Source organism: Cervus canadensis, chromosome 5 (assembly GCF_019320065.1).
Source record: "Cervus canadensis isolate Bull #8, Minnesota chromosome 5, ASM1932006v1, whole genome shotgun sequence".
NCBI classification, from domain to species: Eukaryota; Metazoa; Chordata; class Mammalia; order Artiodactyla; family Cervidae; genus Cervus; species Cervus canadensis.
Window position 1 is genome coordinate 35535989 of NC_057390.1, and position 21255 is coordinate 35557243.

Consider the following 21255-nt stretch of genomic DNA (forward strand, 5'->3'; position numbering starts at 1 on the left):
GAAAACTAAAAACATTCCTCCCAGTACAAAATACACAAACATACCCACTTAATTCAAAGGCATGAGTACCTAGAATATCAAAATATTTCCTAAACTGATTTCTATTTTACTTAAATTATTTCTAGCACTAACTCACTCTTTGACTTTTTGGCTCAGTTTGGTATGATTAATTCTTCCAGTTATTCTCTTTGATACATTTTGTGCCAAAAAATGTATCTATTATAAGCTTGTTGTATTGCTGTGTTGTGTTGCATACAAGTGGAAGTAGGTAAAGTACTCCTCTGATGCCTAAAAGAGTATTTATGTACACAACAACTTTCCATGGGAACTTATCATTTGCACTCTATTATCTGTAGTACTGGTAAGACTCTAGGTATATCTTTATTCCATCACTAAAGACATTTTAATAGACTGCAAGCAACCAAATGCCATTATTAAATATTTGTGTATTGGGGACTTCTGCTTCTTACAACATGGCAGATTAAACCAAATAGTGAATCCCTTTTATTACAAATACATTGAAATGCTGAATAAAATGGAACAATAAAATTCATAGCCCAGCTCACAAAACAGAGAAACCCTCATTTCCAAAATAGAGAACTTGCTTATTTTATATATCAATACCTATCTTGAAGATCTCTCCTTGTCAACACATGTAGACTGCCTTATTATTTTTTTTTTTATTGAGGTATAGCTGATTTATAATAAGGCTGTGTTATTTTCTGGTGTACAGCAAAGTGATTCAGTTTTTATACATTATACATACATGTACATATTCTTTTTTTATCATGGTTTATTACAGGATATTGAATATACTTCCCTGTGCTGTACCAGAGGACCCAGTCTATTTTATATATAATAGTTCGTATCTGACAATCCCAAACTCCTAATTTACCCCTACCCAGCCCTCTTTTCCTTTTGGTAACCACAAGTTTGTTTTTTTCTGTCAATCTGTTTCTGTTTTGCAAATAAGTTCATTTGTAGACTACCTCATTATTTTAACAAGCTTTGGTGTGTTGGAGAAAGGAATGGAGGTTGTTAGTAGATTTGGAGAGAGGTCTTAAAGGCTATGGACTTGAAAAAAAAGTGTTAAAGTACACACTATTTTTTTTAAAAAAGGCTTTGGACTTGAATCTTAATTCACATTGGAACAGAGATGGAACCTTATGGCCTCCAAAGTAGAGAGATGGAACTGAAATTTGCATAAAGCTAGAACTCTGGAATAGCTGATGTCTCGTTAAAAGGTAGACTAAAAGAATTCCAATATTTAACTATTTTTATGAGATTTAGCCCAAATCAGTGGCTCGGACGGTAAAGAGCCTGCCTGCCATGCAGGAGCGGGAGACCTGGGTTCAATCCCTGGGTCGGGAAAATCCCCTGGAAAAGAGAATAGCAACCCACTCCAGTATTCTTTCCTAGAAAATCCCATGATGGAAGAGCCTGACGGGCCCCAACCATGGGGATGCAAAAGAGCTGGACACAACTAAGTGACTCACACACACATGAGATTTAGTATGCAGTGACAGAGGTGTATGATCAGTCTGCCATCTTGAGTCAATCTTTAATTTTCTTTAAGTAAATCATTTGTAAACTTAGTACTTTAATTATGAGTAGATCACAGATACTGAGACCTCACAGTTGACTGATAATCACTGAGCATTGCTACAGTCCTTCTGCCTTAGACAATATGCTTTAGTGAGGGATAGAGGGTCTGGATCCAGTTAGTGGACTACTGCCATAGGCTAGGTCTGTCATTTTCAATATTTTTAAGTATGAGGACATCTTTTCTGCATTATATAAAGATTTTATGTTTCCGCACAAAATAGTAATTGGACTTTCAGTATCCATTGTATGAATAAACAACAACAAAATGCAATGATGACTTTCAGGTTCAATTCTCTGTTTTTAATTGCTAAGAGTCTCTCTGTCCACAATGAATTCCACAGTCTATTAAACTTGTAACTGCCTGTCAGTATTAGTGCTGCTCTTAAATTTTGCCAGAATATTTGAATGTTTCCATGTAGTTCCCTTATTAGGTATTTTCATAGAATGATAGCTTTTACCAGGAAACAGGATCTTTTTTTTCATTAATGGGGGTCACAGAGAGTTGGACACAACTCAGCAACTAAACAACAATAACAAATCAAACAAACCATAATTCTTCACATAGTATTTTAAAACCTTCTTAATGAATGTGTTAATGGTTTCAATCCTTGATGCTGCTATTAATAATACCATAAATTTACATTATGTGATTTAAGCTTTAACATATTTTTTAGTCTACTATCTCATTTGATTCTTATAAAAATTCTATGAAGCAGGCAAATAATAACATGTCAAATTTACAGCTAATCATAGGCTCAGAGAATTTAAGTAATTTCCCCAAGTCTGCAATTAGCAAGCAACAAAGCAAGGACCTGAATCTAATCCCAATGCTCTTGTCCATTAATTCCGAAATGTCAACCACAGGGCAATGCTGGCCCATCACAAATGAGTAAACAAAGACAGTATGAGAAGTATCAAAGCAAATAATTTCAATACTTTTATTGAAAATTTTTCATTCTATTGCTTTGGGGATTTAAAATTCTCTTTGCCAGACTTTTTATCACTATGATGGACTAAGTTGATATGGAAAAACACCAATCATTCCTAACACAGATAAAAGCACAATAAAATATATTTAAAAAATTGAAATATACAACTAAGCACTAAAACAAGAAATTAAAATTCTGAAATACCAGAAATAAAGAGAATGCTAAAAAGTGGTGAGTAAGGGCTGAGGCTAAAGAGGCAACTGAAGAAGTGGAATCAGAAGTTGAACTTAAGGGCTGGGATTTTAATATCTGAGCTGAAAAGGGAGCTGAGATTCCAAGCAGTGGAGTTGGGGTTAAGCATATAGCCAGGTTTCCAGAAGAGATTTGCTGCTTTGAAAAGGATTCTAGAATATCTCCTCTCATTAGCCTGAGAATTAGGGGAGAGAGCAGAATAATTACCACCCACATGACGTATCTCCCAAACTGAACTGTGCATAGGCGTGTAGGCCAAATGTGCATTCACGAATAGTGCAGGAAACTGAAAGAGAGGTAGCAACAGAAAAGCTGGCTCAAACCAGGAAAACCTGAAGGCTGCCGGCAGAGACAAATATAAAACTGCTCCATGGTAACCCTTTACAATCCTAGATACATGAGACAGTATAGAAAGGAATGCCCAAGATGAGAGGAAAACACATACACACACAGGGCTTTGCTGGTGACTCAGATGGTAGAGAATCTGTCTGCAAAGCAGGAGACCTGGGTTCAATCCCTGGGTCAGGAAGATCCCCTGGAGAAGGGAATGGCAACCCACTCCAGTATTCTTGCCTGGAGAATTCCATGGACAGAGGAGCCTGGCAGGCTACAGTCCATGGGGTTGCAAAGAGTTGGACAAGATTGAATGACTAATACTATGACTATCAGTCAGATATCAGTGACTAACGTGTGTGTGTGTTTGTGTGTCTATCTATTTTATGAGAAAAAGTTAGGAGAATTCATTCCCCCAAGAATTACAGACAGTAGGGCAGAGAGACTATGAAGTAAGTACAGGACACTTAAATGATCTGAGACATAAAAGAATAAAAACTATACAGTAAAAAAAAACAACAGGCATATTCCAGGAAAAAACTTACAGAAATTCTAAAGATAAAAAAATATATCATTTTTTGCAGTGATATGGATGGACCTAGGAAGGATTATACTAAGTGAAGTAAGTCAAAGAAAAATAAATACTACTGTATGATATTACTTATATGTGAAATCTAAAAAATAATATAAATGAATGTATGTAAAACAGAAAGACTCACAGATATAGAATACAACTAGTTGTTTAAAAAAAAAAAAAAAAAGAACTAGCTGTAACCAAAGGAGAGAGGTACTGGGGAGGGGCAAATTAGGGGTATGGGACTTAGAGATACAAACTCCTATGTATCAAACAGGTAAGTAATAAGGATATATTGTGTAGCACAAGGAATTATAGCCATTATCTTGTAATAACTTTTAATGGAGTATACTCTGTTAAAATACTGAATCACCATGCTATACACCTGAATTTAATATAATATGGTAAATCAACTATACTTCAATAAAATATGTATCATTTAAAAAAAACTTAACTCAGTAGACAAAACATAGCTCAAAAGAAAAGCAGTAAATTGGAAGATAAAGCTGAACAAATCTCACAGAATATAACACAAAAAAATTAAAACAGATTAGAAGGAGGCAAAGAGAACAGAATGTTAGTCAGAATGTAATGTTACGGAGAGTTCCAGAAAGACATAATAGACGGAAGACGTGAGAAATCTGCAACCAGAAAAATGGCTATGAGGGAGACTACTACTTGTTTCCAGTAACCAGTCTCTCCCTCTGCCTTATTCATAGAATCACTCATTTTCAGCTGGGAATTTGGTTGCCTAAAGACAGTATTTTCCAGCTTCACTTGTATCTGGACTGACCATATAACTATGTTCTGAGATATAACTTAAACAGCAAAACAGCTTCCAGAAATATACTTAAAGGGAGGAGGTAGGCCCTTCTTCTTCTTCTTTTTTTCTTCATTTATTTTTATTAGTTGGAGGCTAATTACTTTACAATATTGTAGTGGTTTTTGTCATACATTGACATGAATCAGCCATGGATTTACATGTATTCCCCATCCCTATCCCCCCTCCCACCTCCCTCTCTACCCGATCCCTCTGGGTCTTCCCAGTGCACCAGGCCCGAGCACTTGTCTCATGCATCCAACCTGGGCTGGTGATCTGTTTCACCATAGATAATATACATGTTTCGATGATGTTCTCTCGAAACATCCCACCCTCGCCTTCTCCCACAGAGTCCAAAAGTCTGTTCTGTACATCTGTGTCTCTTTTTGATAACCCTATATGCAAAACAGAAAAAGAGGTAGGCCCTTCTTTATGGTTTTTCCTTCCTAGTAACTGGAATGCAGATGCTAAGGTTTGAGCAGAGAATCTACTTGTGGAACATGGTGGAACAATAAAATAGACCGGTCCCTGAGCCCATGGCATCATCGAACACCACCTGGAAGGCCTAATTTATGTGAGAAAGAAACTTCTATCTTATATACATTACTCTGATTCAGAGTTTTTCTGGGTTTTTTGGTTTGCTTTTGTCACTTGCAGCAGAATCTCATCCTAATTTACACAATGATTAAGAATTTCCTAGGACAAAGAAAGATGTGTCTTCAATTTGTAGAAGGAAATAATTTTGAGCTAGAAAAATGCAATTAAACTCACACATGAACACATAATAATGAAACCACAGAACAATAGAGAAAAGAGATTCTTGCCTATAAAGGGAAGGCAATCTCAATGGCAACAGACTTTGCATTCACAACAACACATGTTAAGAAGATGGTGGAGTAGTATCTTGAAATGCTGAAGGCAATAATGGTCAACATAGTATTTCATGCTTAAACTGTAATTCAAGAATGAAGACAAAACATGGACAGTTTCTAACATATACAGATTAATAATAACAGCAAGGGCTATGTAATGCAATTTTACAGGGCACTATTCTAAGTGCTTTGTATGTTTTCAGTCAGTAATCTCCATAATACTTTAAGATATCATTAATATTTACCATAATAGAAATGATGACACTAATACACAGGGAGGTTAAGTAACTTGCCCAAGGTCACACAGCTACTCAGTAGCCAAATGGGGATTCAAGCACAGGCATTCCTTTTCTTTTTTTATTTTAATTGGAGGCTAATTACAATACTGAAGTGGTTTTTGCCATACACTGACATGAATCAGCCATGGGTGTACATGTGTTCCCCATCCTGAAGCTCCCTCCCACGTCCCTCCCCATCCCATCCCTCAGGGCCATCCGAGTGCACCAGCCCTGAGCACCCTGTCTCATGCATTGAACCTGGACTGGAGATCTGTTTCACATATGATAATATACACATTTCAATGCTATTCTCTCAAATCATCCTACCCTCGCCTTCTCCCACAGAGTTCAAAAGATTGTTCTTTATGTGTGTCTCTTTTGCTGTCTTGCATATAGGGGCATCGTTACCATCTTTCTAAATTTCATATATATGTGTTAGTATACTGTATTGGTGTTTTTCTTTCTGACTTACTTCACTCTGTATAATAGGCTCCAGTTTCATCCACCTCATTAGAACTGATTAAAATGCATCCTTTTTAATGGCTGAGTAATATTCCATTGTGTATATGTACCACAGCTTTCTTATCCATTTGTCTGCTGATGGACATCTAGGTTGCTTCTATGTCCTGGCTGTTGTAAACAGTGCTGCGATGAACACTGGGGTACACGTGTCTCTTTCAATTCTGGTTTCCTCTGTGTGTATGCCCAGAAGTGGTATTGCTGGGTCATATGGCAGTTCTATTTCCAGTTTTTTAAGGAATCTCCACAGTGGCTGTACTAGTTTGCATTCCCACCAACAGTGTAAAAGGGTTCCCTTTTTTCCACACCCTCTTCAGCATTTATTGTTAGTAGATTTTTTGACAGCAACCATTCTGACTGGTGTGAGATGGTACCTCATTGTGGTTTTGATTTGCATTTCTCTGATAATGAGTGATGTTGAACACCTTTTCATGTGTTTGTTAGCCATCTGTATGTCTTCTTTGGAGAAATGTCTGTTTAGTTCTTTGGCCCATTTTTTGATTGGGTCATTTATTTTTCTGGAATTGAGCTGCAGGAGCTGCTTGTATATTTTTGAGATTAATTCTTTGTCAGTTGCTTCATTTGCTATTATTTTCTCCCATTCTGAAGGCTGTCTTTTCACCTTGCTTATAGTTTCCTTTGTTGTGCAAAAGCTTTTAAGTTTCATTAGGTCCCATTTGCTTATTTTTGCTTTTATTTCCATTACTCTGGGAGGTGGGTCATAGAGGATCCTGCTGTGATTTATGTCAGAGAGTGTTTTGCCTATGTTTTTCCTCCAAGAGTTTTATAGTTTCTGGTCTTATGTTTAGATCTTTAATCCATTTTGAGTTTATTTTTGTGTATGATGTTAGAAAGTGTTCTAGTTTCATTCTTTTACATGTGGTTGACCAGTTTTCCCAGCACCACTTGTTAAAGAGATTGTCTTTTCTCCATTGTATAGTCTTGCCTCCTTTGTCAAAGATAAGGTTTCCTTAGGTGCGTGGATTTATCTCTGGGCTTTCTATTTTGTTTCATTGATCTCTATTTTTGTCTTTGTGCCAGTACCAAACTGTCTTGATGACTGTAGCTTTGTAGTATAGTCTAAAGTCAGACAGGTTGATTCCTCCAGTTCCATTCTTCTTTCTCAAGATTGCTTTGGCTATTCGAGGTTTTTTGTATTTCCATACAAATCGTGAAATTATTTGTTGTAGTTCTCTGAAAAATACTATTGGTAGCTTGATAGGGATTGCATTGAATCTATAGATTCCTCTGGGTAGTATACTCATTTTCTATATTGATTCTTCCAATCCATGAACATGGTATATTTCTCCATCTATTTGTGTCATCTTTGATTTCCTTCATCAGTGTTTTATAGTTTTTTATATATAGGTCTTTTGCTTCTTTAGGTAGATTTATTCCTAAGTATTTTATTCTTTTTGTTGCAATGGTGAATGGATTTGTTTCCTTAGTTTCTCTGTTTTCTCATTGTTAGTGTATAGGAATGTAAGGGATTTCTGTGTGTTAATTGTATATAATGCAACTTTACTATATTCATTGATTAGCTCTAGTAATTTTCTGGTGGAGTCTTTCTATGTAGAGGATCATGTCATCTGTAAACAGTGAGAGTTTTACTTCTTCTTTTCCAATCTGGATTCCTTTTATTTCTTTTTCTTCTCTGCTGTGGCTAAAACTTCCAAAACTATGTTGAATAGTAGTGGTGAGAGTGGGCACCCTTGTCTTGTTCCTGATTTTAGGGGAAATGCTTTCAATTTTTCACCACTGAGAATAATGTTTGCTCTGGGTTTATCATAAATGGCTTTTATTATGTTGAGGTATGTTCCTTCTATTCCTGCTTTCTGGAGGTTTTTTTTTTTTTTTTATCATAAATGGATGTTGAATTTTGTCAAAGGCTTTCTCTGCATCTACTGAGATAAGCATATGGTTTTTATCTTTCAATTTGTTAATATGCTGTATCACATTGACTGATTTGCGGATATTAAAGAATCCTTGCATCCCTGGGATAAAGACCACTTGGTCATGATGTATGATCTTTTTAATATGTTGTTGGATTCTGTTTGCTAGAATTTTGTTAAGGATTTTTTCATCTATGTTCATCAGTGATATTGGTCTGTAGTTTTCTTTTTTTGTGGCATCTTTGTCTGGTTTTGGAATTAGGGTGATGGTGGCCTCATAGAATGAGTTTGGAAGTTTACCTTCCTCTGCAATTTTCTGGAAGAGTTTGAGTAAGATAGGTGTTAGCTCTTCTCTAAATTTTTGGTAGAATTCAGCTGCAAGCACAGGCATTCTTCCCCAGAATCCATGTTTTCAATTACTCACAGTAATGGGCTGTATTACCCACTGATCTTCTCTGAAATTATTACTAAAAGAATGATCTTGAACCTGGACATAAAAAGTAGTTTGTAAGTAGAAAAATAAGACAAATCAGTAAATCATATTTAACTCATGTATTAACTACAAATATGTTCTTGTGTAAAATAATTCTGATACTAGATTTTAGGGATCTTTTTTCCCTTGTAGAGTCTTTACTTGGCAAAGAAAATATTTGACAACTCTATGTTAGTTCCCGAAAAAACTTTGGGAGTTTTCCTAGTCTATGAAATCACAAAGTCTGGAAACTATTGGTCTAATCTATTGTGCAACAAAGGTTTGTTTTTCAAAAAAGCAAATTAGCTAAGTTAATTACTAATGTGTTATACAAAAAATGTACTTATTAGTAAAAGGATATTTCACTGGGTATTTGAATTTCATGGTGTAAAGAGGACACAGGCTACATGTAACCATTAGGGAGAATCACCCAGGAAAGGGCATGCTATAAATCAAAACGTAAAAAAGGAAGGTAAAAAAGCCCTTTTGAACACAGAAATTCATTGCTAACTTATTAAGATTTATGGAGAGAATGCCATTGGCTGATACATTCTAGCAAGATGATCTATAGTATTTCATCCAGGAAGGCAGAGCCCAGTGCTGTTACATGTACAACAGAGTCAAAGATGGATAACCAGACTGCACATCTCTGAAAGAGTGAATTTTGTGAGGAAGAGAGAAAACAGGTTACTTTTTCAGTTCAGTTCATTCGCTCAGTCATGTCCGACTCTTTGTGACCCCATGGACTGCAGCACACCAGGCCTCCCTGTCCATCACCAACTCCTGGAGCTTGCTCAAACTCATGTTCATTGAGTCAGTGATGCCATCCAGCCATCTCATCCTCTATCGCCCCCCTTCTCCTCCTGTTACTTTTTACTTGCTTGTGATGATTAACTTTTTTTGGAAACTTTTTACAAATTATGTACTCAATTTTTTAGCTGCACTGTGTCTTTGTTGCTGCACAGAGGCTACTCTCTAGTTGTGGGGCATAGGCTTCTCATCATGATGGCTTCTCCTGTGGCGAAGCACAGGCTCTAAGGTGCACGGTTCAGTACTTGCAGCTCAAGGGCTCAGTAGTTGCACCTTGTGGGCTCCAGAGCGTTGGCTCAGAAGTTGTGGTACATGTGCTTAGCTGCTTTGTGGCATGTGGGATCTTCCTGGACCAGGGATGAACTGGTGTCCCTTGCATTGCCAGGCAGATTCCTAACCACTGGACCACCAGAGAAGCCCGATTAACTTCTTTATTATAAAACTTTCTTCAAATGACTCTGTAAACTATCTTTTTAAATTCTGTAGATAAAGAATGCCTAACATTTTACTCTTAGGTAACCACATTTCCTCATTCTTTAGTCAACTTTGCACTAGAAGGAAACATCCCAAAAATGATGCCCAGGGTTCTCAGCTCTTTGTTTCACAATCACAAGCAAATGACTTGAAGAAGCATATGACCTAATGGGAGTTTTTAAGGCTAAAATCTTAATTGCGGCTCTAATAGAAGCTGAGTTTCCAGATTAAGCTCTTCTGAAAAAAATACAATTTCATTATTTAGGTTGTTTCTGTTTCTTTATGCTTATTTCTGCTTTAGTATTTAGAGGCTTCAGTATTTCATTGTGGTGGGAGCTGGGTATAGTGAGAAGGTATTTTTAAAAGTCAAGCTGTAAAGTAAAAAGTCCTTTGAAAGTCCTTCACATCATTTAAGATGTCTAGGACATGAAATTTTGGGTATAGTAATTTTTATATACACTAAAGTATCACTGAGCTACAAGGACAAAAGAAAAATCTCGATCAGATGTCTGCCTGCCTTAAAAGTTTGCTCCATTCTGTTTTTTAAATTAGGATTCTATAACTCTACATGCTTGTGTAATAAAGTATTAACCCTGCCTAAAGAGAAGACTGACCTTTACCCTTGGCTCCTATGAGGTCACTTCTAAGACTTTGGAATATGCTGACTGATAAGTGTGTCTTTGTTGACCTGGGGGCCTTGGGCCATGCCAGATAGTCAACGCAACAATATGATTATTTCAGGGTGGGTCCTGGGCCATGCAGTTTTAGTTTGACCACTATAGGCTCTGGAGACAAAGGTCAGCCATGCAGGCAACCTTTGCCTGTAAGACCATGGCTGTAAGACCAAGCTCAATAAAAATTCTGGACACCGAAACTCAGGTTTGGACACAAAATCCCAGGTGAAAATATTTCATGTGTCTGTAACACAGGACCGAGAGAAGTTAGTTCTGTCCACAACTTCATGGGGAGACAACTGGAAGCTCATGCTTGGATCTCTCCTGGACCTGCCTATGTGCCTTTTAACTTTGCTGATTTTAATGTGTATCCTTTCACTGTAATAAACTGTAACCATGCGTATAAGAGCTTTAGTGAATTCTCTGACCCCTAGCAAATTATTAAACCTAAGGGTGGATCACAACAAACTGTGGGAAATTCCTCAAGAGATGGGAATATCAGACCACCTTACCTGCCTTCTGAGAAACTTGTATGCAGGTCAACAAGCAACAGTTAGAACCGGACATGGGAACAATGCACTGGTTCAAAACTGGGCAAGGAGTACATCAAGGCTGTATATTGTCACCCGGCTTATTTAACTTATATGCAGAGTGTATCATGCGAATGGAGAAGGAAATGGCAACCCACTCCAGTGTTCTTGCCTGGAGAATCCCAGGGACGGGGGAGCCTGGTGGGCTGCCGTCTATGGGATTGCACAGAGTCGGACATGACTGAAGTGACTTGGCAGCACCAGCAGCATCATGTGAAATGCCAGGCTGGATGAAGCAGAAGCTGGAATCAAGATTGCTGGAAGAAATAACAACCTCAGATATGCAGATGATACCACCCTAATGGCAGAAAGTGAAGAGGAACTAAAGAGCTTCTTGATGAAGATGAAAGAGGAGAGTAAAAAGGCTGACTTAAGACTCAACATCTCAACACTGAAAAAATTAAGACCATGGCATCCAGTTCTATCACTTCATGGTAAATAGATGGGGAAAGATGAAAACAGTGGCAGACTTTATTTTCGGACTCCAAAATCACTGCAGATGGTGACTGCAGCCATGAAATTAAAAGATGTTTGCTCCTTAGAAGAAAAGCTACGACAAACCTAGACAGTGTATTAAAAACCAAAGACATCACCCTGCCAACAAAGGTCTACATAGTCAAGGCTATGGTTTTTTCAGTACTCATGTACGAATGTGAGAGTTGGATGATAAATAGGCTGAGTGTCGAACTGATGCTTTTGAACTATAATTCTGGAGAAGACTCTTCAGAGTCCCTTGGACAGCAAGGAGTCAAACCAGTCAATCCTAAAGGAAATCAACCCTGGATATTCATTGGAAGGATTGATGCTGAAACCAAAGCTCCAATACTTTGGCCACCTGATGCGAAAAACCAACTCATTGGAAAAGACTGATGCTGGGAAAAATTGAGGGCAGGAGGAGAAGGGGGAGACAGAAGATGAGATGGTTGGATGGCATCACTGACTTAATGGACATGAGTTTGAACAAACTCTGGGAGTTGGTGATGGACAGGGAAGCCTGGTGTGCTGCAGTCCATGGGGTTGCAAAGCATCAGGCATGACTGAACAACAAAAGGGGATCTTGGGGACCCCAGAACTTGCAGTTAGCGTGAGAAGTGAGAACAGTCTTAGAGGCCCTCAAACAAAGTAATACTGTTGTGAATTTAAGTCTATAGTGAAATTGCCTGGTAATATAGCACCTCTCACTACATTAGATAGAGCTGGAATGCTTGACAGAAGAACATAATAATTTAATTTATTTAACTCTAAAAGTATACCCAAGCATTGTCAAGAAGAAATTCTGAAATTTTAAAGGACAAAGTCTTGATTTTACTATAATTAACCTCTGTTGTGGTAAAGAAATGGCAAAAAAAGAAGACCTGTGCATCAGTCAATAAAACTCTCATTTCTTTAATCAATCCTATCAAAGGTCCTTTTGGCTTTGAAGTGGTCATCACTATTTCTGGCTATGGTACAGCATGCTTCTTATTAACTTCATTTAACTCTGCCCACAGCTTCCTAAATTATCCCTTTGTTCTCCACATTCACCCTATTTGAGTGGTCATTATTTTCTAGCTGGACTAGATTGCTACAGTGACTGGCACTGTCACATATGATCACAGAATCTTCTCAACACCAGGTTATAACTATAAATTGATTAAAGTTGACACTTAAAATACATTTGTCATTCTTAGATTTTGGACGTAATGATATTCCTCCTGGTTTGAACCTGTACAAAGACACATGCTTTATTATTGGACACTTGATGGCTCTCTCGTTTCTGGTTCATGGAGCAACAAGTCTAGTTATACCACATCTTAGTTACACCACTCTGTGGTCCTAGTGATGGGAATTTTAACCAAATTTATCTGTCTGTTAATAAAGCCTCGAAGCCCTGTGACCCAATAAACTTCTGCTTCATACCTCTTTTTTGAGTCACCTGTCTCTATGTCTCAAATTTCCACAGAGACCAGCAGGTTAACCAAAATAAGGCAGTGGTATATATAATAGTTCTGATTTCTGGTATATCAAAGAAAATATTTCAGAAAAATTCATTTCTCCATGAAAGAAATGAGACACTGGCAAAAGTGGTTGAAATCAACTACTTCAAAACTCTGAAAATTAACCAAAAGCTTACTATAATTAGAAGAACATTCATTCAAATAAAAATGACAATCTCTGTGAGAACAGTGAGCTCTATGGTGTTTTAACTCATTCTATTTCCATCCCACTCTCAAAAAGAATAAAACACTTAGGAATAAGTGTTTCAAAGACTGCAAGTCTTTTAAACTGAAAATTATGAAATATTGTTGAAAGAAATTAGAGGATCTAAATACGTGGAAAGACAGTGCATGTTCAAGGGCTGGAACAACTGATATTGTTAAAATGCAAAATACCCTGACTGGTTTTCAGAGAAAACACAATACTTTTCAAAATCCCAGGTGCCTGTTTTGTTTTTAAAGAAATCAAAGGTGATTCCAAAATTCATATGGAAAGGAAAGGGGGCTAGAATAGCCAAGACAGTCTTAAAAAAGAAGAGCAAAGTTGGAGTACTCACACTTCCTAGTTTCAAAACTTAACACAAAGCTACAGTAAATCAAAATGGTGTGGATTAGGACAAGGATAGACATGCAGACTCATGGAATAGAAATGAGATTCCAGAAATAAACTTATACATCTATAGTCAACTGATTTTCAAGAAAGGTGCCAAAACAATTTAAAGAATAGTCTTTTCAACAAATGGTGCTAGATAACTGGATCAGTTCAGTTCAGCCGCTCAGTCGTGTCCACCTTTTTGCAACCCCATGGACTGCAGCACACCAGGCTTCCCTGTCCATCACCAACTCCTGGAGTTTACTCAAATTCATGCCCATTGAGTCAGTGATGCCATCCAACCATCTCATCTTCTGTCTCCCCCTTCTCCTCCTGCCCTCAATTTTCCCCAGCATCAAAGTCTTTTCTAATGAGTCAGTTCTTCACATCAGGTGGCAAAAGTATTGGAGTTTCAGCTTCAGCATCAGTCCTTCCATTGAATATTCAGGACTGACTTCCTTTAGGATGGACTGGTTGGATCTCCTTGCTATCCAAGGGACTCTCAAGAGTCTTCTCCAACACCACAGTTCAAAAGCATCAATTCTTTGCTGCTCAGCTTTATTTATAGTCCAATTCTCACATTCACACATGACTACTGGAAAAACCATAGCTTTGACTAGATGGACCTTTGTTGGCAAAGTAATGTCTCTGCTTTTTAATATGCTGTCTAGGTTGGTCATAACTTTTCTTCCAAAGAGCAAGTGTCTTTTAATTTCATGGCTGCAGTCAACGTCTGCAATGATTTTGGAGCCCCCCAAAATAAAGTCTGCCACTGTTTCCAGTGTTTCCCCATCTATTTGCCATGAATTGATGGGACCAGATGCCATGATCTTAGTTTCCTGAATGTTGAATTTTAAGCCAACTTTTTCACTCTCCTCTTTCACTTTCATCAAAAGGCTCTTTAGTTCTTCTTTGCTTTCTGCCATAAGTGTGGTGTTATCTATGTATCTGAGGTTATTGATATAACTGAATAACCACATACAAAAGCATAAAAGCAAACCCCCTTTTTTTTTACATCTAACAAAAATCAACTCAAAATGTATCACTGACCTAAATGTAACAGTGAAAACTATAAAACTCTTAAAAATAAAACATAGGTATAAATCTTTATCATCTTGGATTAGTCAATGGTTTCTTACAGGTGACACCAAAACACAAGGAACAGAAGGAAAAAAAGACAAGTCAGATTTAATAAAAATTTAAAACTTTTGTGCTTCAGAGAACACCATCAAGAAAGTAAAAATTCACTGTAGAAAATAGTTGCAAATCATTTGAGAGGCTTTTATCCAAAACACATAAACAACTTGCAAACTCAACAATTAAAAATGTCCCATTTAAAAAATGAGCAAAGGATCTAAATACGCATTTCTCCAAGAAAGCTATATATATGACCAGTAAACACATGAAAGGATTCTTAACATCTTGAATAATTAGGGAAATGCAAATCAAAAGCATAATGAAAAAACCACTCCATACCCCTTCAGATCAATTCAGCTGCTCAGTCATGTCCGACTCTTTGTGATCCCATGGACTGCAGCACATCAGGCCTCCCTGTCCGTCACCAACTCCCGGAGTTTACTCAAACTCATGTCCACTGAGTCAGTGAGGCCACCCAACCATCTCATTCTCTGTCGTCCCCTTTCCTCCTATCTTCAATCTTTCCCAACATCAGGGTCTTTTCAAATGAGTCAGTTCTTCGCATCAGATGGCAAAAGTACTGGAGCTTCAGCTTCAGCATCAGTCCTTCCAATGAACACTCAGGACTGATCTCCTTTAGGATGGACTGGTTGGAGCTCCTTGCAGTCCAAGGGACTCTCAAGAGTCTTCTCCAACACCACAGTTCAAAAGCATCAATTCTTCACTGCTCAGCTTTATTTATAGTCCAACTCTCACATCCATACATGACTACTGGAAAAACCACAGCCTTGACTAGACGGACCTTTGTTGGCAAAGTAATGTCTCTGCTTTTTAATATGCTGTCTAGGTTGGTCATAACTTTCCTTCCAAGGAGTAAGCGTCTTTTAATTTTATGTCTGTAGTCACCATCTGCAGTGATTTTGGAGACCCCAAAAAATTAAGTCTGCCATTGTTTCCACTGTTTCCCCATCTATTTGCCATGAAGTGATGGGACCAGATGCCATGATCTTAGTTTTCTGAATGTTGAGTTTTAAGCCAGCTTTTTCAATCTCTTTCACTTTCATCAAGAGGCTCTTTAGGTCTTCTTCACTTTCTGCCATAAGGGTGGTGTTATCTGCGTATCTGAGGTTATTGATATTTCTCCACTCTCATGGGTCCTGTGGCCAGTGCTGAGTTTTCCAAATTTGCCTGCATATTGAGTGCAGCACTCTTAACAGCATCATCTTTTAGGATTTGAAATAGCTCAACTGGAATTCCATCACCTCCAGTAAAAATTGATTGGAAAGTGCTTTAAAATTTGTAAAGCGACAGACAGATGTGAGGTTCATTATCACATCTTTGAAGTCATGATTTTATGAAAATTTTAATGGGCAAATAAAAGTTGTTTAAATAACTAGGAACAATTCCATGGTTACAGTGGAGCATTGTTTTAAAGAGAGAAAAAGAATACTTCTGAATGCATATTTTCATATATGTGTGTGTGTGTGTGAAATACATTCCTTCCTAGGCCACAGAGTGCTTTACATCAGTGTCATGCTGACATTTCTCATCACACCAATCACGCCGAAGTTGCTAGACTCAAAAGAATTTAGTGATGGCAAGGAGGGGTGTCCCAGTGCAGGAGAGTCAAGTGGGAAGTTCCTTTCTTCATTTTGCTCCTAACATCACTACCAGTAAATTCAACAGTACAAAAACACTTGGTAATTCTACACTACTTCAGTCTTATGTTATACTTCAGTGCTGCCAGCAATAAAAAGACATCAAAATTACATTTTTCAGAGAGAAGGAGGGAAAGGACATAAAATCTCCTATTATCTCTACAAAAACATTGTAGGAATCATGAGATGATAATTATAAAAATTACCTTGCATATTCATTTAAAAGCACATATTTTGTTTTGAAGTATTAGTTGTTATTTTAGAGCTTTGTTTTAAAAAAAAATACAGAGAAGAATAGCAAGTGTATTCACTCAGACCAGTTGCTGCACAGCTGACATGGTAATTTTTTGGTTTTGCCATCCAGGATTCCACCCCTCAGGATCTTAAGTGGGCTGGAACCCAAATAACTTGTTGAAAACATTAATCTGTGAGGAGCTCTGCCTGGTGATTCCTACCAGTCTGCTTACACTGAAGAGAGGTGGAGAAGCCTCACTGGCCTTTAGAAGAGGAAAGCACTGGTTTAAAGGCGCCTTCTCTTGTGATGGGGGCAGACAGGAAGCCTGGGCGGAGGGTGGGCTGGGACCCAGCAAGACCAGACAGGGTTCCTGACGTTCTTGGGAACTTCCTGGAAGCCTGAAGAGGGGAGGCCCCACCCCTGGAGGGACAGGCCACTGGTCAGCTCTGGCTGTGCCCTGGGCCCCTGCCAAGGGGACTGTTTTTATTGTTACCAAATGTCACTCCACCCAAGGCAGGATTTTCAAAGATTCCTTAGATGAATGGAAACTTCTGGTTGCTCCTTGTTTTCTGAAGAGTGCTATGACAGGCATTTGATCTGCTCCTCCTTTGTAATTCAGGAAAAATTCCTCAGGGCCTGGAGGGCGACCTTTTACAGGAAGCAGCGGACATTGTTATTCCTTTGCCCACAGTTTCAGGGTCTCTGATGGGCTAAGATTCATTTTCTCACAGATGTTTCAGGCTGTTCAAGCAGGAAGAGAAAACCCACCACTGTTCTCAGTATTTCCTTGTTTGATTTTGAGCCCCCCAAATAGGAAGATGGGGCAAGTTGAGATTAAGAAAAGGCGTGAGCTAGGCCAGAGCCTCCAGGGCATGAGAGGGACCAGCCAGCTGGGACCACCGCTGGAGGCTGCCAGCCTTCCCCAGGGTGCTGGTGCTTGGGTTTTTCAGGGAAAGGCAGGCCCATCTGATTTAGGAGCCCCCAACCTCCACAGCCATCTGTGGCCAGAAAGGCGGCAGGAATATCTGGGCTCAACATCTGCTCTGGTGCGGGGTTCAAAGGGAGCAGAGGGAACACTGATGTGTCCAGTCCCCAGTTCCTACTGGCTTGACCCCACCCCACTCCGACTCCAGAGCAAATGCAACAGTCTGGAGACTTCAAGCAGTCTTCAAGCAGCAGGAGTCACACCTGCTGTCACAGTTGTCCGCGTCTCGCCTCTAGTAAATATCAGACATGCCGGTGGTGGGCGAGGGCCTAGGCAGCCACGACGGCATCTCCCAGGAAGACGACACCAATGCCAGAAACACAGTGGCTTTGCTAGGAAGCGAATCCCACAGTGTGGGTGGTCGCAGGAGTGGGCCTGAGGCTCCTGCCTGGGGAGCAGCTCTGCTGGCTGCCTGGGAACAGCCAACTCCAGGCAAGCAGGAAAGCAGGCTTCCGAGTTACCGCTCAGTCACCCGGCAGCTGTGTGACCTTGCAAATGTCACCTAACCTCTCCCACCTTCAGCTGTTAAACTATGATAATGTGAACAGATACATCAGACGGCCCTGGTAAGGAATAAGTGAGATGATGCATGTGGAATGCTTCATAAACAGTAACTGCTAACACATACTGAAGGTACTACGTGCCTGATACTAGTCCATGAACTTCACAGGTCTTGCTGGAATCCTCACCAACCCTTTGAAGTAGGTTACTATTATTACACCCATTAAAATGGGATAACATAAGGAAAATGGCACACAAGGATATTACGTAGCTTGCCTCTCTGATCACATGGCTAACATGTAATGGAGCTGGTATTCAAAGCTGGGTAGTCTGATTCCAAGTCTGTCCTCTGATTCTAGCAATAATGTTATAACGTGGGAAATTTTGACATGCATATTCAGCTTTGAGGCTTCCTTCCTCCTTAACCTAATATTCCACCAGCTGCTGAGATCTGTAGAGTCCATTAGTGTCTCACATTTGTCCTTTTGTTTTTTATTCTCTCAAATTTCTTGAGCTGGTTTCAAAACATACCCTGCAACTTTTTGACACTCTCCCTATCAAGAGGTGACTGTGGCCCCTTGCCTTGAATTTGGGTGGGCATGTGACTGCTTAGACCAACAGACCAAGATAGAAGTGATGACATCAAACTTCCAAGGCTAGGTCATTAAAGCCCACTGTCCACTGACACAGTGAGATACCACGTGAGAAGTCACTTCCCCGAGGCTGCCACATGGAGAAGGGCACATGCAGGCATTGTACCAGCCTGGGCTGAGGCCAGCCTTCTAGTCTCCTCCACTAAGCTGCCAGAAACAGCAGGAGAAAGCTCATCTTGGAAGTGTCTCCTGCCCCTCCAGCTCTTCCTGTCATGCAGTGGAGGCCTCAGATCAGGAGCAGATGAGCCACGTATAACTATATATTAAAGTGATCGTTATCCTGTGTCACCATGTTTAGATTCAGTCACTGTACTGCCACAGATAACTGGAACACTCACCATGTCCCAATTCAGACTCATCCCTGCCTCCTATGCTCCCCCTCCCTCATTTCTGCTTTTAGATGAACGGCAAAATCGGTTACCCAGTAGGTCAGAAACTTTCATGTTCCACCTCCAGTTAGTCACCAAGTTCTATTTCATCTGTTTCCTGTCTTCTATTCCCATTGCCTCTTCCTTTCCTAGCTCAGGATCTACCACTCAGTCAGCTAAAGACAACGGTCTCCTAACTGACCTGCCTGTCTTTAGCTTCTCACACCCTGCACATACTCTGCACTATGGCCAGATTTGGTCTTTGCAGATTCTGATCAGTCTCAGCCTTGCTAAAAACCCTCTAAAAGCTCCCCACTGCTGCCAGAAGAACTTACAGGATCTTCATAGCCAGGTAGCCTTTCCCCATCCACCCATCCCCCAGCCCAGCACCCTGCGCTCAGACCTGGAGTTACTCGCTCTTTCCAGAATATGCCAGGAATGTTCAAGCTTCTGTGCCTTTATTCACACTGTTCCCTCGGCCTGGACTGCCCACGCCTTCACACCTCCCCCACGTCTGTAACATGTTTTTGATTCCCCCAAGACCTAGCTCAGCTATCACCCCCTCTGAAGGCTCCCCCTTCTCCAACTCCCAGCAGAATGAACTGCTCCTTCCTATACATCCCATTGTTTTCCAGTTTGGGCGTCACTTTGTAGCTCATACTTGGTGTTTGTCTCTACACTCTGCACCTGCAGGGCCTACTGTGTAGCCTGCCTGGCACATAATAGGTACTCTATAGTGCTTCTAGGATTTCCACTGCTGCTGCCCTAATTCAGAGGATCATCTCCACTCTGTCTTCTTAAATACAGCACCCCAACAGGCCACCTTCTCCTCAGAAATTTAGGCAGCTCTTCACCAAATGAAGACAGAGCTCCTTAGTATGGCATCTGTGACCTACACCTATGTCTATGGACTAAAGAGACTTAGCAAAACAATCAAACAGTTGAAGCTGCCCAGTAAGTTGGGTGGGTGCTGCCAACCTCTGGGCTGCTTCTGACCCTCCCTCCCCTTGTCTGTAGCCAGACATTCATCAGCATGGTGCCGTCCTTGATTTTTTAATTTCTATTCATATTTATCTTCCTAATAGTCTATTTCTCTTGGGCACTGCTTATCCTTCCATTCCTGTCACTGAGTTTCCACATCAAGTCTCAGGAATACCCATGAGGTCTTACTTCATTCTGGGTGCAAGATGGCAAGTTCACTTTCCTTACTGCTCATTGCCTAGGCATTGGCATACAGACACCTGACATCAGAAGTATAGTTTTTTCACTTCCTCTCCAATTATCTTAACTTGTATTTTACCACAAAACATGCCTCCTCCAATGTTCTTTTCTTTTTCTTATCCTCTATACTCTCCATAGTAACTGGTTTTACAGTCTTGTCTAAACTAAGCATTTCTTGCTCTACACTATAATTCTTACAGATACAATCCTAAAATGTTGAAAATGAATGTCTTTTCTTTTTTCTCATTCTATTATGTGATATTTCCAGCAATTATATACCCATCTACTGGGAGCCCTATTTAAAAGAAGGTATTTTGAGTAATTAGATTTGAGTTATCCACCTGAGAAATGATATTTAATAACTGCTGGTACATTCTCATTTGGTCATGATTTCAAATAAAAAGAAAAACTATCCCAGGGCAAAAGGAGTATAAGGATTTTAATATTTTAAGTAAAGGCAAAATAATGCTTAGAGAACCAATATATATACCCTATGTTTCTCAGAGACTAATTCCTTTCAAAATAACAACATTGTTTATTTCCATTTAAAGAACTTAAACATCAACCAGAAGCAGAAGATATTAAGAAGAGGTGGCAAGAATACACAGAAGAACTATACAAAAAAGATCTTCATGACCCAGATAACCACAATGGTGTGATCACTCCCCTAGAATCAGACATCTTGGAGTGCAAGGTCAACAGGGCCTTAGGAAGCACCACTACGAACAAAGCTAGTGGAGGTGATGGAATTCCAGTTGAGCTATTTCCAACCTTAAAAGATGATGCTGTGAAAGTGCTGCACTCAAAATGCCAGCAAATTTATAAAACTCAGCAG